This window comes from Odocoileus virginianus, chromosome 7 (genome assembly GCF_023699985.2).
Source record: "Odocoileus virginianus isolate 20LAN1187 ecotype Illinois chromosome 7, Ovbor_1.2, whole genome shotgun sequence".
NCBI classification, from domain to species: Eukaryota; Metazoa; Chordata; class Mammalia; order Artiodactyla; family Cervidae; genus Odocoileus; species Odocoileus virginianus.
The window spans coordinates 68,616,174-68,629,579 of record NC_069680.1 but is presented as its reverse complement, the minus strand read 5'-3'; the positions used below and the strand labels follow the sequence as shown (position 1 = coordinate 68,629,579).

At 49.5% G+C, this 13,406-nt stretch overlaps 1 long non-coding RNA gene across 1 annotated transcript; it reads right to left on the bottom strand.

Annotated features, from left to right (window-relative positions):
• Positions 1-4,874: 4,874 nt before the first annotated feature.
• LOC139036075 (uncharacterized) lies at positions 4,875-7,270 on the bottom strand. The gene is made up of 2 exons (XR_011488809.1): positions 7,017-7,270; positions 4,875-6,175 (listed from the first exon to the last, which is right to left on the bottom strand). It is a non-coding gene; the product is annotated as an uncharacterized lncRNA (long non-coding RNA).
• Positions 7,271-13,406: the final 6,136 nt, after the last annotated feature.

The following is a 13,406-nucleotide window of genomic DNA, read 5'->3' as shown; positions in this document are numbered from 1 at the left end:
TGTGTGCTTTCCCCGTCTACACTGCTCAGGCTCCAGGCTGCTCTGTACTGAGTGGGCCCTGCGTTGCGTGCGGTTCCAGTTTTTGGGTATTCCACAAAAGCGCAGACTCAGTTGGGCCTGCGTTTTGTGCCTTTCCCGGCCCGAACAGCTCAGGCAGCCAGGAGCTTGACGGGCGCACTCTCCCCGGGTGCGGTGCGCCTTCTCCCCTCCGCGGCCCCAGCCTCAGTTTCCGCCTGTGCCAGTTGGGTGTGTGCGCCTTGTGTCTATTCTCAGGAGCTGGCCTCTAGCTGCAACCCTCCTGGCAGATGTCGACCATCCAGAATCTCAGGAAGTCTTTGGTTAGAAACTGGAGACCAGTTTGCAGTTTGGTAGGGGACGCCATCTCTGGGGCTGAGTTTGCCCTTTTCCCCTCCCTCCTGCCTCCTGCCTCTGGCTGGGGATGGTCCGGTCTGCTGCCAGCTAGCTCTTCTCTGTAATTGCTCAGTCCCTTTGTTCTGCGAACAGCTGGCAGTGTGTTCGGGCGGTTAATTTTCTCTCTCTCTCTTGCTATCCCACAGTTTAAGTTGCTGTCTCACGTCAGCTCCCTCCGATTGCCCTCAGGGCATTCGGGCCGGGTCCTTACCCTAAGCAATGCCGCCCGCTCCTCTCTGTTCAGCCCCCACTTGCTGGTGGTGGATGTGGGCGTCTGGGGTACTTTTCTGCTGGGAGTTGATTTTAGGCATGTAATCTGTGGGTTTTATTTTTCCTCCCAGTTAGGTTGCCCTCCGAGTTTCGAAAACTTCCCCCAGACCCGCCTGTGAGAGGGTTTCCTGGTGTTTGGAAACTTCCTCTATTACAACTCCCTTCTCTCCGTCCCTAACTCTATTGTCTCTCTTTTTATCTTTTATGTTTTGCCCTACCTCCTTTCGAAGACGATGGGCTGCTTTTCTGGGCGCCTGATGTCTTCTGCTAGCGGTCAGAAGTTGTTTTGTGAAGTTTGCTCAGCGTTCAAATGGTCTTTCGATGAACTTGTAGGGGAGAAAGTGGTCTCCCCATCCTATTCCTCCGCCATCTTGGCTCCTCGTATTGGTTTTTGTGTCTTCTAAGTCGTTTAAGGTGTATTGTTTTTGTTTGGTCTCCATCTTTTATGTTAAAACTCTGTGATAATTTCTGGAAATACTCTAATGAGACACCGAGACATCTATTGGCATCTTTGTACATGAGTAGTGCTTGTCATGGGATTCCCTGGTGGTTCAGATGGTAAAGCGTGTGCCCGCAATGAGGGAGACCCGGGTTCGATCCCTGGGTAGGGAAGATCCCCTGGAGAAGGAAACGGCAACCCACTCCAGTACTCTTACCTAGGACTGTAGGGTAGTTGCGACTTAGCAGCAGCAGCAGTTGTGTTATGGTTCATCACTCAACCGTGTCTGACTCTGCAGCCCCATGGACTGCAGCCTGCCGGGCTCCTCTGTCTATGGGGTTTCCCAGGCAAGAATACTGGAGTGGGTTGCCATTTCCTTCTCCAGAGTATCTTCCTGATTCAGGGATCGAATCCGTATCTCCTGCATTGCCAGCAGATTTTTTACTGCTGGCTATTTTGGTACAAATGCTTCTTCTGTTTATGGTTATCCCCAGGAGGACTGAGATACTACTATGTTCTAAAATATCACAGGAAACTAATTACATAAAGAATTTTCAAAAATTTGGAAGGAGGGACTATGTAACACTTGTTTACAGCATCTTATCATTGTTTACTTGTTTGTTTATATCTTAATTTAAGCTCCTGGGAAGAAGGCATGTCTTTTTAATTTTTTTCTTTTGATGAAGTCAATGTACTTTTAAAATCTTTGTATCTTGTAGACCATAATTTCTTCATTGAATTAATGTGTAATGAGAAGATATTGAGATGATCATATAGGGTAAAAGGGAACTAACATTTCTTGAGCATCTACTGTGTGTCCAATGTTATGGGAGAGTATCTTAGAATTTGGTTGACTTTGAGAATAAAGACAGCTAACAGAACTGTTCAGAGCTGGCCTTCAAAGGAGAGGAAGCTGCTGTGTTTTGTTGGCTGTAGGCTCTAGCTGGGCTTCCCTGGTGGCTAGGTGGTAAAGAATCTGCCTGGAATGCAGGAGACCTGGGTTTGATCCCTGGGTCAGGAAGATCCCCTGGAGAAAGGCATGGCAACCCACTCCAGTATTCTTGCCTAGAGAATTCTATGGAGAGAGGACCCTGGCAGGTTACACCCCATGGGGTCACAAAGAGTCAGGCATGACTGGGAGACTAAAAACACACATAACTCAGGCTCCAGCTAGGGGTCATGGGGGAGAGTACAGCCTTCACAAGTATACAGTGGAGCTCCATGAACACCAGTTGTGACACCAATAACTGGTGGCTGACAGCCTAGATTTACTAAAGCCAATAGTTTGCATCAGGGGCTTCTCTGGTAGCTCAGTCGGTAAAGAATCTGCAAGCTGTGTGGGAGACCTGGGTTCGATCCCTGGGTCGGGAAGATCCCCTGGAGAAGGGAATGGCAACCCACTCCAGTATTCTTGCCTGGGAAGTCACACGGACAGAGGAACCTGGTGGGCTACAGTCCATGGGGTAGGCTACAGTCCATGGGGTCACAAAGGGTCAGACACGACTGAGTGACTAACACTTCAGGAACACCAAACCTGGGGATCTGTGCTATATACACGTTCAAAATCCACAGAGATCTTATAAAGATGGATGAAAAGCCAAAATGAACAAGGAGAAATTCTCAAATTTCACAAATTCAGGATTAGGGAAGATCTGATTCAGGAAGAATCCTTGGGATAAAGTATAGGAATTTGGGTTGGCTCCAAAACTAAAATAAAGCAAAACCTCTTTGCTATCTTTAGTTACAAGGATGTAAAAACAAGAACAAGGGAGGTGATAGTCCTATTTCACGTTTCTCAGTGTGTTACACAAGGCCTGTATTTGGTGTTGAGACTGTCCACTGTACAGATGTTCAAGGATGGAAAAGCCATTACACTGAGGATACCATGTAATGAGTACTGTAGTCAGAGTCCAGAGGATGCTAAGGCTGTATTACCTCACTGTGCAGGACCACAAAGGTAAGGGAGAGGTGTCAGGAACGCTTCCCAGAGACCCCATATCAGTTGATATCTGAAAGATAAATAAGAGCTCTATAGATGGATATTTTAGTCCAGATGGCCAAAAATAGACACTGGTACAAGGATAGTTCTGAGAGGGAACAGCATGGGTAAAACTACAGTCCAAACGGCACTGCTGCTTGTTCTGTTCAGTTCAGATGCTCAGTCATGTCTGACTCTGCTATCCCATAGACTGTGGTACACCAGGCTTCCCTGTTCATCACCAGCTCCTGGAGCTTACTCGAACTCATGTCCATTGAGTTGGTGATGCCATCCAACCATCTCATCCTCTGTTGTCCCCTTCTCCTCCTGCCCTCAATCTTTCCCAGCATCAGGGTCTTTTCAAATGGGTCACTTCTTCACATCAGGTGGCCAGAATATTGGAGTTTCAGCTTCAAAATCAGTCCTTCCAATGAACACCCAGGACTGATCTCCTTTAGGATGGACTGGTTGGATCTCCTTGCAGTCCAAGGGACTCTCAAGGGTCTTCTCCAACACCACAGTTCAAAAGCATCAATACTTTGGTGCTCAGCTTTCTTTATAGTCCAACTCTCACATCTGTACATGACTACTGGAAAAACCAAAGCTTTGACTAGATGGATCTTTGTTGGCAAAGTACTGTCTCTGCCTTTTAATATGCTGTCTAAGTTGGTCATAACTTTTCTTCCAAGGAGCAAGCTTCTCTTAATTTCATGGCTGCAGTCACCATCTGCAGTGATTTTGGAGCCCGAAAAAATAGTCTGTCCTGGTTTCAATTGTTTCCCCATCTATTTGCCATGAAGTGATGGGACCAGATGCCATGATCTTAGTTTTCTGAATGTTGAGTTTTAAGCCAGCATTTTCACTCTCTCTTTCACTTTCATCAAGAGGCTCTTTAGTTCCTCTTCACTTTCTGCCATAAGTGTGGTGTCATCTGCATATCTGAGGTTATTGATATTTCTCCCAACAATCTTGATTCCAGCTTGTACTTTATCCAGTCCAACATTTCTCATGATGTACTCTGCATATAAGTTAAATAAGCAGGGTGACAATATACAGCCTTGACATACCCCTTTCCCACTTTGGAACTAGTCTGTTGTTCCATGTCCAGTTCTAACTGTTTCTTCTTGAACTGCATGCAGATTTCTCAGGAGGCAGGTCAGGTGGTCTGGTATTCCCATCTCTTTAAGAATTTTCCACAGTTTGTGGTGATCCACACAGTCAAAGGCTTTGGCATAGTCAACACAGCAGAGGTAGATGTTTTTCTGGAACTCTCTTGCTTTTTCGATGATTCATTGGATGTTGGCAATTTGATCTCTGGTTCCTCTGCCTTTTCTAAATCCAGCTTGAACATCTGGAAGTTCATGGTTCACGCACTGTTGAAGCCTGGCTTGGAGAATTTTGAGCATCACTTTGCTAGCATGTGAGATGAGTGCAATTGTGCAGTAGTTTGAGCATTCTTTGACATTGCCTTTCTTTGGGTTTGGAATGAAAACTGACCTTTTCCAGTCCTGTGGCCACTGCTGAGTTTTCCAAGTTTGCTGGCATATTGACCGCAGCACTTTTCACAGCATCATCTTTTAGGATTTGAAATAGCTCAACTGGAATTCCATCACCTCCACTAGCTTTGTTCATAGTGATGCTTCCTAAGACCCACTTGACTTTGCATTCCAGGATGTCTGGCTCTAGGTGAGTGATCACACCATTGTGATTATCTGGGTCCTGAAGATCTTTTTTGTATAGTTCTTCTGTGTATTCTTGCCACCTCTTCTTAATATCTTCTGCCTCTGTTAGGTCCATACCGTTTCTTTCCTTTATTATGCCCATCTTTGCATGAAATATTCCCTTGGTATCTCTCTAATTTTCTTGAAGAGATCTCTAGTCCTTCCCATTCTGTTGTTTTCCTCTACTTCTTTGCATTGATCACTGAGGAAGACTTTCTTATCTCTCCTTGCTATTCTTTGGAAGTCTGCATTCAAATAGGTTTATCTTTCCTTTTCTCCTTTGCCTTTCACTTTTCACAGTTATTTTCACGCGGCCTGAGATGGGTGCAAACCAAACTCAAGTAGGGAGACCTCTGGTGGTGACTGAGAAAAGTACAGTCTCACAGACTTGGCTGTAGGCCTGGAGGCTAGGGAGGGATTCTGAGTCCCAGGGTGACAGACCCGACCACTTTGGAGAAGGGGACAGGGGAGGGGAAGAAAGGTAAGTATCAGCAAGATATAGCAGGATAAAGGAATTTTGAAAGGAAAATCGAAGTGTTTACGGGGAAATGTTACTAAGTTTCTGCTGTGTGAGGTGAGATGGATTCTTCTTCCATCTCCCCAGGAAATAGTCTGTAAACTATTCATATCAAGGAAAGAAGGGAAGGAGGGCGAGAGGAGGTCACTTGAAAGTGACAGGGAGGCTGGGTTAGATACACGATGCATGGAGAGAAGAAGATTCAGGAGGACACAATTACCGACATCTTCAAAGTCACCATAGTTGTGTAACAGTCACAACTGTGTCCTGTGCGTAGAAACTGGGTGGAGATAGATTTCGATTCTCACTAGTTTGAGACCAAGCCATGTAGAAATAGAATGGACTGCTTCAAGAGGCACTGAGCTCCCTGTCACCAGAAGGGCACAAGCAGAAACTGGTTCGCCATCCTCCCAAGAGGCTCTTCATGTGATTTCTGCAAGAGGTGGGATGTTGATAGGTGAGCCTGAGGCCCCCAAGCTTTTGATGGAGGCTGAGAAAATCAGTCTCTTCATCCTGGGTCCTCTATTCTCAGCCAACTCATTCAGGTACTGAGGTGGAAGTTCTGATTGCATTCTTTTGAGGGAAGGTGCTAAATTCCACCTATGTGTTCAGATTAAGTCTGTGGAGACACAGGGAACATCTAGAAAGAAATATAGGAGAAGGCAGAATCTTCAAGGAGAGAGGAGGAAGAGTCATTGCTGATGGTCCAGAGCTTAGATTGCAGGAGTCAAGCATACTCTATCTGCTCCAGGCATTTAGACATCATTTTCCCTTGAGGGCTGTGTCCATTAGGGTCTCTTCGGGAAACAGAATCAGTCCAGGTGGTACCCATGAAGATGCTGTAATAAAGAAACTATTGATAGAGTGTGGGCAGGTTAGGGGAACAGACAGGGAAGCAAGAGGCTTGTAGAGACTAGCAGCGAGGGGAAGCCCCAGGCTGAAAGGATTAGGAGAGAAAATTGTATTCTGGGCCCCTTGAGAGCAAAAGCTATGGAGGAGGGGTCTCCTGAGGGAATTCTGATCATGGAGGTCACACTTGCAGGTGGAGACATGCTGATAAAAAGAGAGTGGGGAGCATGGGAGAGATAGCCCAGTGCTCTCTCCTTTTACCTTCCAGAATCCCCCTTCCCCTTCTTCATTAACCCAACCAGAAGCCAGAGGCTGAAAAGCCAGGAGGACTAATTTTGCAGGGGTGAGGTCACCCCAGCACAGAGCTGAGAGATAAGGAAAGAAAAACGTGGAAGGGGTGACAACAGAGAATGACCACTATAAGGGCTCCTTTCCTTGCCTTTTGTGATAGAGACTGCAGGCTGTCCCATAGTATCCTGCTGTCTGGAATGCAGACACATCAGTGGGCCAGTTTGGACCATGAAGATGAGGGCAGAGAAACTGCAGTGAGCCTGGCACCAAAAGACACAGGGCGGCTGCCCTGAGGATTGTTACATGAGAGAGATGCAAAGTAGCAGTGGCTCCAGCTGTGGACCTGTGCCCACCCAAGTTATTACAGCCTTTGTGGATTTTGAGAAGGACAGAGTCCCCCTCTTTGAGGAGGCTTCAAGAGCTTATTGCATGTTCTTACAGCACTGCACAGGGACCTAGTTCCTCCCTTCTTGCCTAGGAGAAGCAAGATGGTGCCTAGCCATCACCCCCATCCCAGTGATGGCTCAGAGCAGCTGTTACCTTGCACAGAGAAGCTCTCTTCCAGTGTGAATGTCCTTCCAGTGTTCTCTGCAAAGTGTCAGCCCCGCGTAGGGTGGGGCAGGCTGGGGCTGGGTGAAGGATACTGCGGCTCTGTGTCTCCTCCCCAGTGGGTGTTCTCCCCATCGTGGCTGTGACTTCTCAGCCCCTGACAGCCCATGGGATGGCAGTGATGCTGGTAAGAATCACTTCCTGCTGGGTCCTGAGTTGAGAAGATAGAGATGGCCCATCGTGCAGCACCATCTCACTTCCTGTGTCACTCCATTAAGCTCCCCCTGGAAGCAGCCGGGGCCACTGCTCAAGCCTCCCGGATGAGTGTAGAATGCCTGGACTTGACAGGAAGTGTGAGGGGGTGGGGATGAGGGAACAAGAAAGCTTAGACCGTTTGTATGAATTTCTGTCAATCCTATTTTGTATTGGTATTTCTTCAGCTTACAAAGCAATTTCTCAGAGTTTCACTCCTTCTGAGAAGTTTGGAAGAAACAGTTTTCATTCTCATTTTGCAGATGAAGAAACTGAAGTTTCCAGGGGTAGAGAAACTTACCTAAGGACATGTAACTCATAGCCAGCCAGGCTAGGAGTAAAGCCCAGTTTCTTGAATTTATGCCCGATCTTCTCCTTGTTCCAAAGACCTCTGCATAGTGAAAGGAAAACTCTTCTTTAGTGGACATTTTATGAAACAACACTTAGAAAATGCTGAAGGTCTCCCTCTGCCCTGCCCTGGTTGTCAGGGGACACATCATGGGTTTCCCATCTCCATGAGTGACAAAGATAGGTTCAGATAGCTTGTCTAGACTCTTCAGGCCTGTACTTTACCACAAAGTGTGGGGTGTGTCTGGCGTGTGTGTTATGTATGTGGTGGTGCCTGGGTATATAATGTGTGTTGGTGATGTGTGGTGTGTGTGTGCCCGTGTGGAGTAGCATGTGTGTGTGGAGTTGTGTGTGTGTTGAGTCTTCACTTGAGGGTGTATGGGCATGTGAATGTGTGTGACATAATGGTTGGTGCATGTGTGATATATTGTTTGTGTGTGTGTATTGTGTGTCGGTGTTGTGATATTCTTGTGCATGAATGTGATGGTGGGTCTCTCTGAGTCTGCTGGTTCAGTGAGTGTTGTGGGTACATTCTCATGTGTGCTGATGGATGTGTGATATGCCATATGTGTGCTAGAAAGAAAAAGTGTGTGTGTGTGTGTGTGTGTGTGTGTGTGTGTGTGTGTGTGTGTGTGCAGACAGCAGGTCTGGCACAGAGGGAGCCAGGACAGGAGGCTCACCTTAGCAGCACATGTTTCGTGGCTCACGGCCCCCAGGTGCCTGCCCCAGTGTCCCCACCAACTTGGTCAGTTTGCCCAGCTGAGGCCTGTTTTGGTGTCAGCTGGGGCTTCCTCTGTTCTGAACAGGCCGGCATCTTGGCACAGACCGAGATTTCACCCTGGCTCGTCCCCAACTGCAGGTCCCCTCTGGGCCAAGCCAGCTGCCCCGCTCCCTTGGGACTTCCACCCACAAGAGAGCCCCTCCCTGCCTAGGACGGGAGGAGCCATCCCCGAGCTGGACAGAATGGCCACGTCAACAACTCTGCCCTCCCCGCCCCTGAAAACAGTCAAAACTAGCGCCTGCCGCCAGTGCTCTACAAACATAAACCTTTCAGGTGGGGACTACAGTGGCCTCCTCGGCAGTCATCCTCTTAGTGAGGCCTGTCCCACCTTCCTCTTTCAGATGGCAAATCGCCCTTCATGCTCACCCACCTGCACCCTGACCCCTCACACTGGCCTCTTTTGTCTGTCTTTTAAAAGAGCGCTTTTCACCTTCTAACACTTTGTATGATTTACTTGATTTGTTTTCTCTTTGTCTCCCCTTACTAGAATGTAAGCTCCAGGAGGGCAGGAATGTGTTTGGTCTTTCATGTACTTAGAGGAGAGGAAGCAGGATGTTTAGAAGGCACTCAAAATGTTTGTGGAAGGAAGGAAAGAAGGAGGAAGGGACTTGATGCCAACCTCCCCCCTAGGCCAAGCCATGGTGAGGGGCGTGGGGGAGCGTCCTTGGTCCTGCTGGGGACAGCCAGAGGCCAGAGGGCAGCTCCAGGATTGCGGATGGAGGCCTGTCAGGGTCCCAGCCACCGGCCTCATGGGAGGGCACAGCTGTGGGTGGGAGGGAAGCCAGGAAGGATGTGTTCAGTTTCTGGGGACGGAGCTGCTGGCTGGGGATGCATTTAATTTAGCCCAAGTCTGGCACGGAGTTGGGGGAGGTGATTAATATAGACGGGATGCTGTTCTTTCCTTGGGGCTGGAGCTGCGGCTGGGGGCCGGGTTGGATCAAGTGCGTTATTGGCCCAGAGCCAGGTGAGATAAACACACTCTTGGGACAGCCCTTCTTCCAGGATAGGACGGCCAGATCTTGCCTGCTGGGGCCACAGTGAACCAAGAGTTGGCATAGGACTTTATAGCCTGCTACCCGTGTCCCATGTATGGACTCATCTGGACCCCATCACCACCTGCCAGGAAGCTAAAGTTTCCACTTTACAGGTCGGGGGTGGGGAAGGGAAGCTGTGAGGGTGGGAGGGGCTTGCTGGAGGGTGGCTTGAACCCAAGGCTCTAGATCCAGTGATTGCTCCTTCCTCTTCTGTCCTCCACATATGATAGAAAGAGACAGACCCTTTACCTGCTTCTGGTTGAGCAACAGGCCCACCAGAGAGATGGGCCAGCCCCTCTAAGCCTGCACCAGGCCCCATGCTGATGTCAGGAGGGCAGAGCCCGCCCAGGCTGGGAATCAGAGCACCCAGGTTTGATCTCTGGTTTGGCTCCAGGTTGTTCAAGCCACTGCCACTGCCTGGGGCTCAGTTTCCCCACTCGGACAAGCCCCGTCCAGCTGATGGTGGTCAGATGGGTTCCAGTGAGATTCGGACACAGCTAGGCTTCCTACACGGTGGACTCTACTCATGAGCCAGGAGCCTCCAGAGGCCTCCGTGGGAACTCATGCTCAGCTTGCTTTCCTCCACCTTCCCTTCTCTGCCCATCCTTTTGTCCCTCTGCCCTGGGTCAGGGGATCTGAATGGAGGCCAAGTAACTCAGCTGCTCTGCAGGGCACGCTGCCCAGCAGCCGCTCCAGCACGCCGCTGTGGCCACTGGAACAGCTGCCTGGGCGGAAAAGGACTTGATGGGGGGACTCTGCCTGAAGCGCTGCTCACTCCAACGTTTGAGTGATGATGGTGGGACCTCAGCTTTTCTGTGACTTTCGCCTCAAAACGGGTCCAGTGGAGGAAACAACGCAAACATCCACCAACAGTGTGAATAGTTGAACGATGAATGAACAAGATGTGGTGTATCCATCCAACGGAATGTTGTTCTGTCATGAGAAAAGAATGGAATACTGATTCATGCAGCAACAAGGATGAGCCTTGAAAACATTACGCTGAGTGCAAGTCAGTCATAAAAGGGCACCTGTTGTTTGAGTCCATGTATCTGAACCAGAATAGGTAAATCCAAGAGACAGAAAACAGACTGGGTGGTGGCCAGGGGCTGGGCAGAGGGGAGACTGGGGAGCGATGGCTTAATGAGTAAGGGGTCTCCTTTAGGGATGATGAAAATGTTTTGTAACTAGATAAAAGTGGTGGTTGCACACCATTGTGAATGTGCTAAATGCCACTTAATTATGACTTTAAAGCGGTAAATTCTGTAACATGAATTTTAATTTTCATAAATTGAGTTAATGCATTCATCTCAGCACCACCCCTCCTTCCCCAATCTCTACTGCCTCCAGATCCCACCACTGGCCCACCAATACACCCTCCTCTTCTATCACTGAGATTCAACCCATCTTCAATTCCAGGCCAGCCCTGAGTACAGGCAGAGGGTTCTTAAGCCCCTCATGCCGAGTCCGTCCTTCCGGGGATTCACTAAGCTTAATGCAGCCATCCCCATTTAGCTAGAGCCTACTGTATACCAACCCCCACTGAGCAGATGAGAAAATGATGCCCCTTGACAGAGAAGGAGCTGTGAGGTTCCCAGTGCCCCTACATTGCTGCTCTTCCGTGGGTGGCTAGACCTCAGCTCAGCCCCTTGCATTGCCGTGGCAGGGCTATCACCCTCCCAAACCACTTCAGACACTCCAGTACAATTTTCTCCTCTGCCCCACTCCTGGTCTTCCTCTCCGGCCCAGGAAGATACAGGAGTGGGTCAGATCCCTGAGTGGTAGCTAGCTTGTGTTTCAAGGTCACACCTGAATGGTACACTTATGTTCACTCAGAATTACTCCCAGCATGAAAAGGAGCATGTATTGAGCTGGAGACTGGGAACCCAACCGAAGGTGGTAGATTTGGCCCTCCTATCGCCTGCTTCCTTAATCACCAGCTCTATCATCCTCTCCTCATTCTCACTCTTGGCCAAATGTGTTCAGCTGAAAGGGCACACACATCCACGGCTCCTGGAACACTTGTGGTCCAGGTCAGGGTGAATCATGCAGCCCCAATGGGTGCTCCAGGCCAGAGGACTGGACTGGTGTTGACCAGGCCAGGTGACTGGGTGGAGAGGGGGCATGGGCTCAAAAGTCATCAGCACATCAGAAGTGGGTTCAAATCCTAATTTTGCCACTTCATATTTCTGTGAAGAAGCTAGTCTCTCTGGTTTTCCATTTCCTTATTTGTCAGAAAGGAAAAAGCAAGATAGTTGAGGAAAAAAGAAAACAAGCTTTTCATGTACCAAATGTTCAGGAAACGGTGGTGAGCGCCCACATACACACATCTCTGCTGGTGGAGGGCAGGGTGGGGGGCTTTTGATGGGGGTGTGAAAGGGAGGTCAGAGGTTCAACCCTGGGAGATATTTAGGGACCTGGGGGTGGGGAGGATGAGGCTGGGAAAGCTTGTAGGTGGGGGTGCCGCTGAACCAAGAGGCCCCACCTGAAGTCTGGTTCTGCCTGCCACACTAGGGAGGTGTCTTGGGAAGGCCAGCCAGGCAGGGAGCAAAGGGGTGGACACCAATCCAAACATCAAAGTCAGTCCTGAGGTTTTTGGCCAAATGAAGAGCCGCAGGAAACAAGCAGAGAGGCCCGAGAAACCCCGTGTGTCTGAGCTCCCTGGGGTTTCAGAGACCTGAGCTGAGTGTCTGGGAGCCTTCTGGATTCTTTCCAGACCCCTGGCTAGCCCTGCTCAATAGTCTCCTTGACTCATGTCGGGAGAAGAGAGGAGAGAACACGGAGGCAGGGAGGGGAAGCCATGCAGCTGTTCCCGAGCTGGGGCCTCGGAAATTCGAGCCGAGCCACAGGCCGCCGGCAGGCAGGAGAGGGCCTCTTGGAAGCCCACTTCTGAGCGCTGGCCCAGTCTCGCCAGCAGCCCTGGGATTAGCTCAGCAGCCTTCTCTGAGCTCTGAACATCTGCAGCCTGGCGTCCACTTCCCTCTCTCCCAGCCCCGCAGCGCAGCCCCCTGAGATGGGGGTAGAGGGAGCAGACAGCTGTGACCTGGGAGGGGAGGTAGAAGGGGCCCCCCGACTGGCCTGAGACTCAGGGAACACTGCAATGGCATAGGAGCCGCCTGGGGCCTCATTCCAAAAATGCCTTCTCCTCCCCCCACTTTGTGAGCCTGAAAGACATGGGGTTTAGGAGGAAAAGAGGGGAAATTACATCTGTACAGGCCCACTAGATTCCAGGGAAGAGCTGGGCGCTTGACTGATACAACTATCTCAGGTTAGTCTTATCATTTACATCCTTTTTTTTGAAAACAGGCTCACAGAGGTTAAGTAACTTGCCCACAATAACTCAGTAAGTTAGTAGCAGAGCCAAGATATAAATCCAGGTCACTCCAATTCTAAATCTTAAGTTCTGTCTTTAGCTAGGGCCCAATGTCTTCCTGGATGGCTCAGTGATAAAGAATCTGCCTGTCAAGCAGGAGATGTCAAGAAGATCCCCTGGAGAGGGAAATGGCAACCCACCCCAGTATTCTTGCTTGGGAAATCCCAGACAGAGGAGTCTGGTGGACTACAGTCCATGGGGTCACAAAGAGTCAGAGACAACTTAGTGACTAAACCACCACCACCAAAGAACTGGAAACAGGCAGGTCAGAATGGAACCCAGGAACAAGGCTAGCCTTATTTGCCTGCCAAAAGCTCAGTAGAATCACTGAAAGACTGAGGCCGAGGGCTGAGGAGGTGGGGAGAGGTGATGGGCTTTGCCTATTGCTCCTGGACTCATTCTCACATTGCACCCTGTACAGAAGAAAAGATCAGGTGACAAGTCAACAAACTGAGTCCTAAGAGGCTCAGCTGAAAAGACTGGGGCTAGGTAGCTTAGAGAAGGCTTAGAGGACGTTGGGTTGTTGCTGGCTTGGAGCATAGTGACTTACTCTGTGGGACCAAGTCAGTCAGGACAGGCTAGGTTTGGCTGTCAAT